The 12,237-nt window shown below is 51.4% G+C and overlaps 2 pseudogenes; both read right to left on the bottom strand.

The window, feature by feature from the left end:
* Nucleotides 1–2,600: 2,600 nt before the first annotated feature.
* On the bottom strand, nucleotides 2,601–4,409 carry LOC135324362 (uncharacterized; annotated as a pseudogene).
* Nucleotides 4,410–9,548: 5,139 nt separating this feature from the next.
* On the bottom strand, nucleotides 9,549–10,689 carry LOC135324361 (uncharacterized; annotated as a pseudogene).
* Nucleotides 10,690–12,237: the final 1,548 nt, after the last annotated feature.

Here is a 12,237-nt window from a genome sequence, read left to right as displayed (position 1 = left end):
CATTCTTACCAATTACGCTTTCGTACACTCCAGTCGTCACTGTCCAAACGTGTACAAAGCTTTCCTTTGGTTACCACAACCAATTACCCTTGTATCATACCCTTTATGCAATGTCTCTTAATAATTACTGCGTTGCACCTTTGAGTCGCTTACCTGTTCCGACTAGGGAGGGTGCTCACGGAGTCCCCGAACAAAACGGTCGGTGCGCGCTGGAGTCCGATGAGCAGTGTCTCCCCGCCGGAACTGGCAAGACGATCCAGGCAAGGCTTTACAGCGAGAGTCCCACCTGGGTCGCCAGAAAACTGTTGTCCGAAAAGCGGATTCGTTGCCCGGTGTGCAATGAGCCAATAATTACACACTCAGGAGAGACATTTATTTATTTATTTCAGAGTTGCGCAAGCCTGGGTGCTCGGTGGTCTCCCACAAATCGAGCACACACCCCCCCGCCCCCCCCCAATTTTTCAGGTAGCATTTATACAATCAAATTTGCCATATTTGTGACTTCCTTCCTCTTATTGCCATATTTGTGACTTCCTTCCTCTTTCACACTGATTGGTTAATGATTTCTTCACATTTCCCTGGGTCCCACCCCTGCTTCTCAAGGTCCTGATCAATTAATTAACACTGCCCCAGCTGGGTCAGTAGGTGTTATCTTCCAAGGCCCTGAGGAAGAAGACATAATCCAGACCCCTTAATCATCACTGTTTTAACAGTGAGAGGAAGCTTTTTGCTTCCCAAGGTCCTGGCGTCCAAACAGGCCTTATTTCTCAGCCTTGGCATCCTCCCTTCTGGAGAGTGGGGCACAGGAATGCAGACTGCTTGTAACTCCCTTATCTTTCCAGCCTGCACCAGCTCTGAGGCCTTTTCTTAACGAACTAGGAGCGCGGCCTAAGGCTTCAGCAAATTCAGCTACTTATGCTAAGCAAGTGTGTGGCTGCTCATGCTAAGCAAATTCTATCTAAGATAGAAGTTATCCAAATCTACCTACTTTAAGCATTCTTTCTGAGCTTCTCAGGGTTGTCTTGTAACACGTTCAGCCTCCCTTAGAGCAAGGCTGACTACAAACAGCCCCTTCTCCCACGTGGTGTACCGCTTTTCAGCGTCTTTGAAGCTGCGTGAATAAAACCCAATGGGCCGTGTAGGCCCCTCTGGCCCCTTCTGCCACAGGTGGATAGAGAGACCGGTCTGGGCAAACCCCCATTCGATCTGGATAGGGTCGGTGGGGTGGATTGGCCCCAAAGCTTGGTAGGCATTTGCCTCAAAAACCAGCAGCTGCAATGCCTCATCGTGGACTGAGGTCCACTCCCAGTGAGCCCTTTTCCGTAGTAAGTCATATAACGGCCTGGCAATAATTGAAAAATCGGGAATGTGCTTCCTCCAAAATACAAGCAGCCCTAGAGCATGTTGCAAATCCTTTTTGGATTCCGGCATCTTAACTGAGTCCAATGAGGACAGGGTATCCGGGGGGATGCAGGTCATCCCCCCTCTCCACCAGATTCCCAGAAATTTTACTTCGCTGGAGGGAGCTTGGATCTTTTCAGGTGGAATTGTCAGCCCTATCTGCTCTAGGTGGGCAATAATGTCGCGCTGCGTTTTCTCAACATCCTCTACCTGGCTCCCTCCCACGAGCACATCATCTATGTATTGATAAATTTTGACTCCTGCCTGTATGGGGACAGTTTCGAGCTCTTGTGCTAGCGCATGATGGGCTAGTGTAGGGGAGTGCTTGTACCCCTGAGGTAGCCGAGTGAACGTGTATTGCTGTCCCTCCCACGTGAAGGCAAAACGCTCTTGGTCCTCAGGCTGCAAAGGGACCATAAAAAACATGTCTTTGACATCAATTGTTGCCATCACAGGGTGGGACTGCTCCTGGATAGTCGCTATTAATTCAGCAATGTTTGGCACAGCTGCCGTCAATGGGCCTGTATTGTTATTTAATCGCCGATAGTCTACGGTGAGTCTCCACTTACCCTTTGGTTTTTGAACTGGCCATACAGGGGAATTGAAGGGGGACTGTGCCGGGATCACAACTCCCTGTTTTTTCAGGTCCTCCAATACTGGGGCAATACCCTCTCTGGCTCCCAAAGGTAATGGATAGGGTTTTACATTAGTCAGCCGGGAAGTGGGGAGGGGAGGCGCCGCTTGCAGCAAGCGCACTGCCGCACCGAAATCTCCGGTTAGTCTTCTGACCTTAGGAACGCCAAAAGACCACGAATTCCCCTGGGAATCCCGCCACTGTTTCCCCTTCAGGACGTCTATGCCTAAGAGGTTCATTTGAAAAGGCCCCACAGCCACCATGGTGTTCACAGGACTCTCTTCCCCTGGTAACCACAATGTTACTGGGGTCATGGGCACAGTCTGGGTCTTCCCCAGAGCATTTAAAACTATTAGGTGTTTGGACGGGACCGAGATGCCACACCGTTCCGCCTCACTTTGTGTTAGCGCTGTAATTTGTGCCCCCGTATCGATTAAAAAGGTTACGGGCCTTCTCTTCGGCCCCACTGCTGCAGTGATTAACAAGTCTCCTTTGTTATTGCAGGCGAGTTGTCTTATAAACATCCACCCTCCGCCTCCCCCCTCACCCTGAGGGGGCGGAGGAGCTAGTTTTCCGCCTCCCTTTCGTCCCCCTCAAACCCCTCCCCCACCTTTAACACCGGTGCGGAAGGTGGTTTCAGTCTGAGGGGGGGTCCCTGTCCGGACCACCTCCGTACCAGGAGCTCTAGTTTTTTGATCGGGAGCCTGTCCATCAAGTCTCGGGGTACGCCTTTTTGTAGCCCCAGTTGCCATAGTCCCTGCCGGGTCAGGGATCTTTCTCTTCTGGCTAAGTCTGGGCTCCTCCCAGAAAATGCCAGACTTGTTTGCTGGTTCTGCCACCCGCACAGCCCTAGTTTCCACTTTTTGGTAAGTCCGGCCGACTGGCCCGTATTTCCTCCCATAATTAATCAATTCCTGGGCTACCTCCCCCCAGGTCCACACCTTTTTCCCCAGCCACCGATGCTCGGGGGTTACCATCCCCTCCAGGGCAGCCGCGATTCTCTCCTCGCGGGGCACATCTTGGATTCTCCCCTGCAATTGGATCCCAATAGGTTTCAGGGAATCAGGAAGTCCCCGTATTAGGGGCGTCATCCGCTCGGGATCTACCGGCAATAACATTGTAGAGCTCAGGCTCGGCTTGAGTTCCCGATCGTACATCATTTGCAGACAAGCTGCCTTTTGTACACTTTCCAGCAATTGATCGATGGAACCTGTTATAGCTAGGGGATCCCCCCTTTCCAAAGGGTTCAGCCCCCCCGCCCAATATGCAGCCCTCTGAGTCAGGGACCACGGGGCTCGGCGATCGCCGGTTGTCAGGAACACACCTGGGCCCCAATATCCCTCTGCCTCCTTTTCCGATAGCAGGATTCCGTCCCCCCCCCGACAGGGATACCCTCCACACATATTCAGTTTCGGATTCCCTAGCCGTTCTGGCAAAATCTTTTCGCAGCTTGGCCAATTCGGTAGCTGTGAAAGGGATTTCTTTGGTAACAACCTGAGGGCGGTTGTCGCTGTCGTCCTCGTATATATATTCCGTTTTGATTAGTGGGCACATATGGGGGGGGGGCGTCTACGGCCTCCTTTAATCTTTTTAGGTCTCTTTGGGGGTAAATTTGGCATACCCCTTTCTCCTTGAGCAGCATCTCAGTTTCGGTGAGGGTGTCTGCCTCCCTCAGGAGCTGGTTTCTTAGCTCCTCTTTCAGTATCAGATTTTTGGGGCTTCTCCTCCTCCAGCGCCTGCTTGGTTTCCCGTAATTGTTCTTGCAGCGGCGCTAGTGCCGCTTGCAGCGCGGCAGCCACAGCCTCCGCCTGACAAGGTGCCTGCTTCCTGTCCTCCACCGCAGCTGCTAGGCACGCTCCTAGCACAGCACAAACAATAGCTTTTCCTTTTCCTCTCTTAACTTTAGCTTCTTTTTGCAAGACCGCTATTCGGTCCACTACACTTTGCAATTGGAACCAATGGTCCCGTGCCCAGTCTCGTCCCGGGGGTGAGGGACGAGAACGGTGTGCTTCCAAAAGGTCATACAATTTCTCGATTTCCTCATAAAAATCGCCTGCCTTCTGAGCAGCCATATCCTACAAAGGGGATTTCATCCTGAGGGGGTCACACCTTAAAATCCAAGTTTCCCCGATGCACCCTCAGGAGGCCAAACCGCAAACTACTACAAAAAAGTGTCCTACAAAGGGGATTACATCCTGAGGGGGTCACACCTTAAAATCCAAGTTTCCCCTATACACCCTCAGGAGGCCAAACCGTAAATTAGTATACTAAAGACCACCGACCGAAAAAACACGCACCGAGTAAAAAAACACGCACCGACCACCGACCGAAAAAACACGCACCGACCGAAAAAACACGCACCGAGTGAAAAAACACGCACCGACCACTGACCGAAAAAACTCGCACCGACCGAAAAAACACGCACCGACCACCGACCGAAAAAACTCGCACCGACCGAAAAAACACACACGGACCACCGACCGAAAAAAAACGCACCGACCACCGACCAAAAAAACACGCACCGACCGAAAAAACACGCACCGACCACCGACTGAAAAAACACGCACCGACCACCGACCGAAAATCACGCACCGACCACCGACTGAAAAAACACGCACCGACCACCGACGGAAAAAACACGCACCGACCGAAAAAACACGCACCGACCACCGACCGAAAAAACACGCACCGACCGAAAAAACACGCACCGACCACCGACTGAAAAAACACGCACCGACCACCGACAGAAAATCACGCACCGACCGAAAAAACACACACTGACCACCGACCGAAAAAACACGCACCGACCGAAAAAACACGCACCGACCACCGACCGAAAAAACACGCACCGACCGAAAAAAACACGCACCGACCACCGACTGAAAAAACACGCACCGACCACCGACAGAAAATCACGCACCGACCACCACCTGAAAAAACACGCACCGACCACCGACAGAAAATCACGCACCGACCACCGACCGAAAAACATGCACCGACCGAAAAAACACGCACCGACCACCGACCGAAAAAACACGCACCGACCGAAAAAACACGCACCGACCACCGACCGAAAAAAACACGCACCGACCACCGGCCGAAAATCACGCACCGACCACCGACTGAAAAAACACGCACCGACCACCGACAGAAAATCACGCACCGACCACCGACCGAAAATCACGCACCGGCCGAAAAAACACGCACCGACCACCGACCGAAAAAACACGCACCGAGTGAAAAAACACGCACCGACCGAAAAAGCACGCACCGACCACCGACCGAAAAAACACCCACCGAGTGAAAAAACACGCACCGACCACCGACCGAAAAAACACGCACCGACCACCGACCGAAAAAACACGCACCGACCGAAAAAACACGCACTGACCACCGACGGAAGAAACACGCACCGACCACCGACCGAAAAAACACGCACCGACCGAAAAAACACGCACCGACCACCGACCGAACAAACACGCACCGACCGAAAAAACACGCACCGACCACCGACCGAAAAAACACGCACCGAGTGAAAAAACACACACCGACCACCGACCGAAAAAACACGCACCGACCGAAAAAACACGCACCGACCACCGACCGAAAAAAACACGCACCGACCACCGGCCGAAAAACACGCACCGACCACCGGCCGAAAAACACGCACCGACCGAAAAAACACGCACCGACCACCGACCGAAAAAACACCCACCGACCACCGACCGAAAAAACACCCACCGACCGAAAAAACACGCACCGACCGAAAAAACACGCACCGACCGAAAAAACATGCACCGACTACCGACCGAAAAAACACGCACCGACCGAAAAAACACGCACCGACCACCAACCGAAAAACACGCACCGACCGAAAAAACACGCACCGACCACCAACCGAAAAACACGCACCGAGTGAAAAAACACGCACCGAGTGAAAAAACACGCACGAACCACCAACCGAAAAAACACCCACCGACCGAAAAAACACACAGCGACCGCCGACCGAAAAAACACGCACCGACCGAGAAAACACGCGCCGACCACCGACCGAAAAAACACGCACCGACCGAAAAAACAGGCTGTCCCGATCCAATATCGGGGGGGGTTTCGTTACGATCCCAAGGACGAGATTAAGACACTAAAACCAGTTACATATCGTACAACCTTTTAACTTTATTTTCCACAAAGTGGGGAGAAAAGGTGGGGAAAGGCGAAGGGGAGGAGAGAGAGAAAAAGAGAGAGAGAGAGAGAGAGAGAGAGAGAGAGAGAGAGAGCGAGAGAGAGAGAGAGAGAGAGAAAGGGATATCACCACCCGTGGATCCAGCGGCGTCCTGTTGGTCCTCTTCACCCTGGGTGTAAATTTTGGTGAAGCGCGTGCAGTAACTACAACTCGAGCAGGGTCCGACCCTGGGTTCCCGCTGAAAAGTTCGGAGCCAAATCAAGGCAAATTAAATAAATAAATTGCAATGACACGCGTGCAGTAGTTACAGCTCGAGTTGGGTGCCTCCGAAGAGGGACCCCGAACAAAGAAATCCCTGGGCAATTATACTTTCCAATCTTAAGCTCTCCACCCTTCACGCAGTAGTTTGGACCAATAGTAATATTTAGGTCTGGGGTCTCCTGCTCCTTATTGGATCCCTAGGTAGGTTGTTTACCGTTGTGGTTTCTGCTGACAGATGCGTTTTCATTCTTCGGGTCCTGCCCTTATCTCTCAAAGCCCTGACAATTTATTACTTCCCCAGCAGTGACGGTAGGTGTTATTTCCCAAGGTCCAGACAAAGGGAATATGATCTGGACTCCAAGATAGCCCAGACCCCCCAATCAGCATTGTTTCCGCAGCAAGAGGAGGCCCTGCTCCCCAGGGTCCCGGTGCCCAAGCAGGCCTCACTTCAATGCCTTGACATCCTTCCTCCCGGAGCGTGAAGCATGGGAATGCAAACTGCTGGTAACCCCCTTGTCTTTCCTGCCTGCACCAGCTCTGGGGCCCTTTCTCACTGAACTAGGGAGTGCGGCCTAAGGCTTCAGCAAATTTAGCTACTCATGCTAAGCAAGCTTTATAGAAGTTGTGCTAAGCAGCAGTAACTTATAGTCCAGGTCCCAAAGTCTCTGCCCGATCGTGGTCTGGTTCAGCGCAGGCTCGGTGTGTCCCGGGTGGTCGCAGGGAGACCATTTCGGGGGTCGCAGCAGCTCAGTCCTGTTTCCGCCGGGAACAGATGGCTTGTTTGGGGTTATGGTTTGCTTGCACCTTATGTACCAAGAAATATTTAAGGCAAAAGTTCACTCATCTGTCCGCCACACCACCCCGTGACTTAAACATTGATTGGTACGTCTCCTTCCTGAAGTCTTCATAGCCTTCGTCCACAGTGGTGATAGGAGATAGAGAGAGATCAGAAGGAAGTATAGAAAAGGTAGAAGCGCGCACGGTAGTTATGAACAATTTTTTAACAAGTTGCGGGAAGAATAAAAGGGAAAAAAAAAGAAAAGGAGGTGCTTAACAATGATTAAACAGAGGTCTTGCTCAATGCAAGCTTATTCTTTAACAACTTTAACAACATTTAACTTCACAGAACAAACATCAAAACTGAGTTAACAAGGTAAGTGATTGTTACAACAGGTATAAAACAGCTGGCAAACGCGTTGTGGATGTTAATATGCAATTTCCTCCTTCAGGATAAACTGGGAATGGGTTTAAATGATGGGTACTGTGTGTGGCTGTGGCTGATGGATGGCACGGATTTTCTTTATGCCATCGGGTGAGGTGGTAGGAACAAATTGCATATTTGACACAACGTGTCGGATTAATTGAACAAAGCAAGGAATTATACAAGGTAAGAACATTAAAGCGGCAACCACACATAACAAATAGAATATTAACTGTTTCACCCACAGTGCCCCCGGTAACCAGGACCACAAATCGCCACGCCAGCCGTTCCAGGTTTGGACAGGGACGTGGGCTCTTTTTCTGATATCTTTGGTTAACTGGAGAACTACTTCGCCTACATCATCTATCTCTAAACAACAGTTGGAAATATTCAATTTTCCACACACCCCTCCCTCTTCAGCTCACAGGTAGTCTAAAACCATGCGGTGCTGAAGGATTGCCGTGCGCATCTGTTGGGACTGTAGAGTTAAAAGATCACTAATCCAATTTCTCAACCCCCGGTCCCCATCAGTCTGAATCTTCTGTACCAATCATGAGCAAATCTGCCTCTGGAACAGATGCAGACTGAGGTTTCCAATGATCTGATTGTCTCTTCGGGCGCTCATTTTTCCAGTGCCCCTTCCCCCTGCAAATTGCACATTGATCTCTCCTCAGTGGAATTCTATTTCCCAAATTCCCTCCTACTCTATGCCTTCTTCCACGTCCTTGTCCTTTCGGAAAACCCCTTCCCTGAGAGGGAGTTTGTGCCTGGACAAATGCAGCTGCCAAGACTGCAGCATTTTGCCCCTTATCTTTCAGTTTCTCCTTTTGTTTTTCCTTTCTCTCTACTTCTTCCCTGTTATTGTACACCTTATATTAACATCCCCAACATACCATCTACTTTCTGAAGCTTTCTCCTTATATCTGGTGCTGATTGTCCTACCTGTCTCTTAATTGTTTGATTCATTCTTTCCACTTTTCCACTGGATTGTGGCCTCCAGGGGGTATGTCAGCAGGCCACTCGTTATTCTCCCATCTTTGCGTCCCACCCAAATCTACCTTAATGGATTGCATTTTACGGGCAACCCTTCTGTCACCGAGGTTGTCATATACCTTTACCCCTAGCCGAGGTCCACCTGTTTCTGGTAAAAGGAAAAACAAAGGTCTGATAATCCCTATATAACAAATTCCCGACCACCCCGCGGGTAAAAATTTATATGCTGTATGTCCGCAGATCCAATAATGCCCCTTCTTAGCTCTGATGCCCTGAGCAAATGGCCCATCCATCCGGTCTGGTCTGGGGTGAGGGATGTGGATGTCCACGGCCAGCTTGATAATCCTAGCGGTCCTCTGCAAACCCAGCAGTGGCTTAAATTGAAAGTTTGGCTTACTGCTTTCACCAGCAACACAAATTTGTTGTTCTAGAAGGGATTAAATGGGTTGAGGGAAGGTAGGGGAAGTGGTCATTCATGACCCTCGTGGATGCGTCCTTGAATCAGGATGGTCCAGAGCAGTAGGTGCATCTTGGTCAGATCGCTGCCCTTGAAAACAGAAATAAGAACAAACTCGCTCCTCGGGTCAGAAGGAGGAGATAATCCATTTTATGTGAATCTAGTGGGTTTTCCCACTAGCATCTTTTGCTCTCCAAGTATATTTGATACTTTAGCGGCTCCTTCCGTTACAGAAGTACGGAGGGTCTCTGAGCCACCCCGTCAGGGGGCGAGGTCCCTGTATTGATTAAAAAGTTTACGGGCCTTTTCTTCAGCCCCACTGCTACAGTGATTAATAAATCTCCTTTGTTATTGCAGGCGAGTTGTCTTATAAACATCCACCCTCCGCCTCCCCCCTCACCCTGAGGGGGCCGAGGAGCTAGTTTTCCGCCTCCCTTTCATCCCCCTCAAACCCCTCCCCCACGTTTAACGCTGCCACGGAAGGTGGGTTCGGTCTGGGCGGGGGTCCCTGTCTGGACCACCTCCGTACCAGGAGCTCTAGTTTTTTGATCGGGAGCCTGTCCATCAAGTCTCGGGGCACGCCTTTTTGTAGCCCCAGTTGCCATAGTCCCTGCCGGGTCAGGGATCTTTCTCTTCTGGCTAAGTCTGGGCTCCTCCCAGAAAATGCCAGCGGCTTGTTTGCTGGCTCTGCCGCCCGCACGGCCCTAGTTTCCACTTTTTGGTAAGTCCGGCTGACTGGCCCGTATTTCCTCCCATAATTAATCAATTCCTGGGCTACCTCCCCCCAGGTCCACACCTTTTTCCCCAGCCACCGATGCTCGGGGGTTACCATCCCCTCCAGGGCAGCCGCGATTCTCTCCTCGCGGGGCACATCTTGGATTCTCCCCTGCAATTGGATCCCAATAGGTTTCAGGGAATCAGGAAGTCACCGTATTAGGGGCGTCATCCGCTCGGGATCTACCGGCAATAACATTGTAGAGCTCAGGCTCGGCTTGAGTTCCCGATCATACATCATTTGCAGACAAGCTGCCTTTTGTACGCTTTCCAGCAATTGATCGATGGAACCTGTTATAGCTAGGGGATCCCCCCTTTCCAAAGGGTTCAGCCCCCCCACCCAATATGCAGCCCTCTGAGTCAGGGACCACGGGGCTCGGCGATTGCCGGTCGTCAGGAACACGCCTGGGCCCCAATATCCCTCTGCCTCCTTTTCCGATAGCAGGATTCCGACCCCCCCAGACAGGGATACCCTCCACACATATTCAGTTTCGGATTCCCTAGCCGTTCTGGCAAAATCTTTTCGCAGCTTGGCCAATTCGGTAGCTGTGAAAGGGATTTCTTTGGTAACAACCTGAGGGCGGTTGTCGCTGTCGTCCTCGTATATATATTCCGTTTTGATTAGTGGGCACATATGGGGGGGGGGGCGTCTACGGCCTCCTTTAATCTTTTTAGGTCTCTTTGGGGGTAAATTTGGCATACCCCTTTCTCCTTGAGCAGCATCTCAGTTTCGGTGAGGGTGTCTGCCTCCCTCAGGAGCTGGTTTCTTAGCTCCTCTTTCAGTATCAGATTTTTGGCGCTTCTCCTCCTCCAGCGCCTGCTTGGTTTCCCGTAATTGTTCTTGCAGCGGCGCTAGTGCCGCTTGCAGCGCGGCAGCCACAGCCTCCGCCTGACAAGGTGCCTGCTTCCTGTCCTCCACCGCAGCTGCTAGGCACGCTCCTAGCACAGCACAAACAATAGCTTTTCCTTTTCCTCTCTTAACTTTGGCTTCTTTTTGCAAGACCGCTATTCGGTCCACTACACTTTGCAATTGGAACCAATGGTCCCGTGCCCAGTCTCGTCCCGGGGGTGAGGGACAAGAACGGTGTGCTTCCAAAAGGTCATATAATTTCTCGATTTCCTCACAAAAATCGCCTGCCTTCTGAGCAGCCATATCCTACAAAGGGGATTTCGTCCTGGGAGGGCCAAACCTTAAAGGAGTCCAAGTTTCCCCTATACGCTCCCAGGAGGCCAAACCGTAAACTACTACAAAAAGTGTCCTACAAAGGGGATTTCATCCGGAGGGGGTCACACCTTAAAATCCAAGTTTACCCTGCACATCCTCAGGAGGCCAAACCGTAAACTAGTATACTAAAGACCACCGACCGAAAAAACACGCACCGAGTAAAAAAACAAGCACCGACCAAAAAAAACACGCACCGACCACCGACCGAAGAAACACGCACCGACCGATAAAACACGCACCGACCGAAAAAACCACGCACCCAAAACCGACCGAAAAACCACGCACCCAAAACCGACCGAAAAACCACGCACCCAAAACCGACCGATAAAACCACGCACCCAAAACCGACCGATAAAACCACGCACCCAAAACCGACCGAAAAACCACGCACCCAAAACCGACCGAAAAACCACGCACCCAAAACCGACCGAAAAACCACGCACCCAAAACCGACCGATAAAACCACGCACCCAAAACCGACCGATAAAACCACGCACCCAAAACCGACCGATAAAACCACGCACCCAAAACCGACCGATAAAACCACGCACCCAAAACCGACCGATAAAACCACGCACCCAAAACCGACCGATAAAACCACGCACCCAAAACCGACCGATAAAACCACGCACCCAAAACCGACCGAAAAAAACACGCACCCAAAACCGGCCGAAAAAACACGCACCCAAAACCGGCCGAAAAAACCACGCACCCAAAACCGGCCGATAAAACCACGCACCGACCGAAAAACCACGCACCCAAAACCGACCGAAAAACCACGCACCCAAAACCGACCGATAAAACCACGCACCCAAAACCGACCGATAAAACCACGCACCGACCGAAAAACCACGCACCCAAAACCGACCGAAAAACCACGCACCCAAAACCGACCGATAAAACACGCACCCAAAACCGACCGATAAAACACGCACCGACCGATAAAACCATGCACCCAAAACCGACCGATAAAACCACGCACCGACCACCAACAGAAAAAACACGCACAGACCGAAAAAACACGCACCGACCACCGACCGAAAAACACGCACCGACCGAAAAAACACGCACCGACCACCGACCGAACAAACACGCACCGACCGAAGAA

This window comes from Dromaius novaehollandiae, chromosome W, assembly GCF_036370855.1.
Source record: "Dromaius novaehollandiae isolate bDroNov1 chromosome W, bDroNov1.hap1, whole genome shotgun sequence".
In the NCBI taxonomy this organism is placed as follows: domain Eukaryota; kingdom Metazoa; phylum Chordata; class Aves; order Casuariiformes; family Dromaiidae; genus Dromaius; species Dromaius novaehollandiae.
The sequence above is the reverse complement of the archived record's forward strand: the minus strand, read 5'-3'. Positions and strand labels throughout refer to the sequence as shown.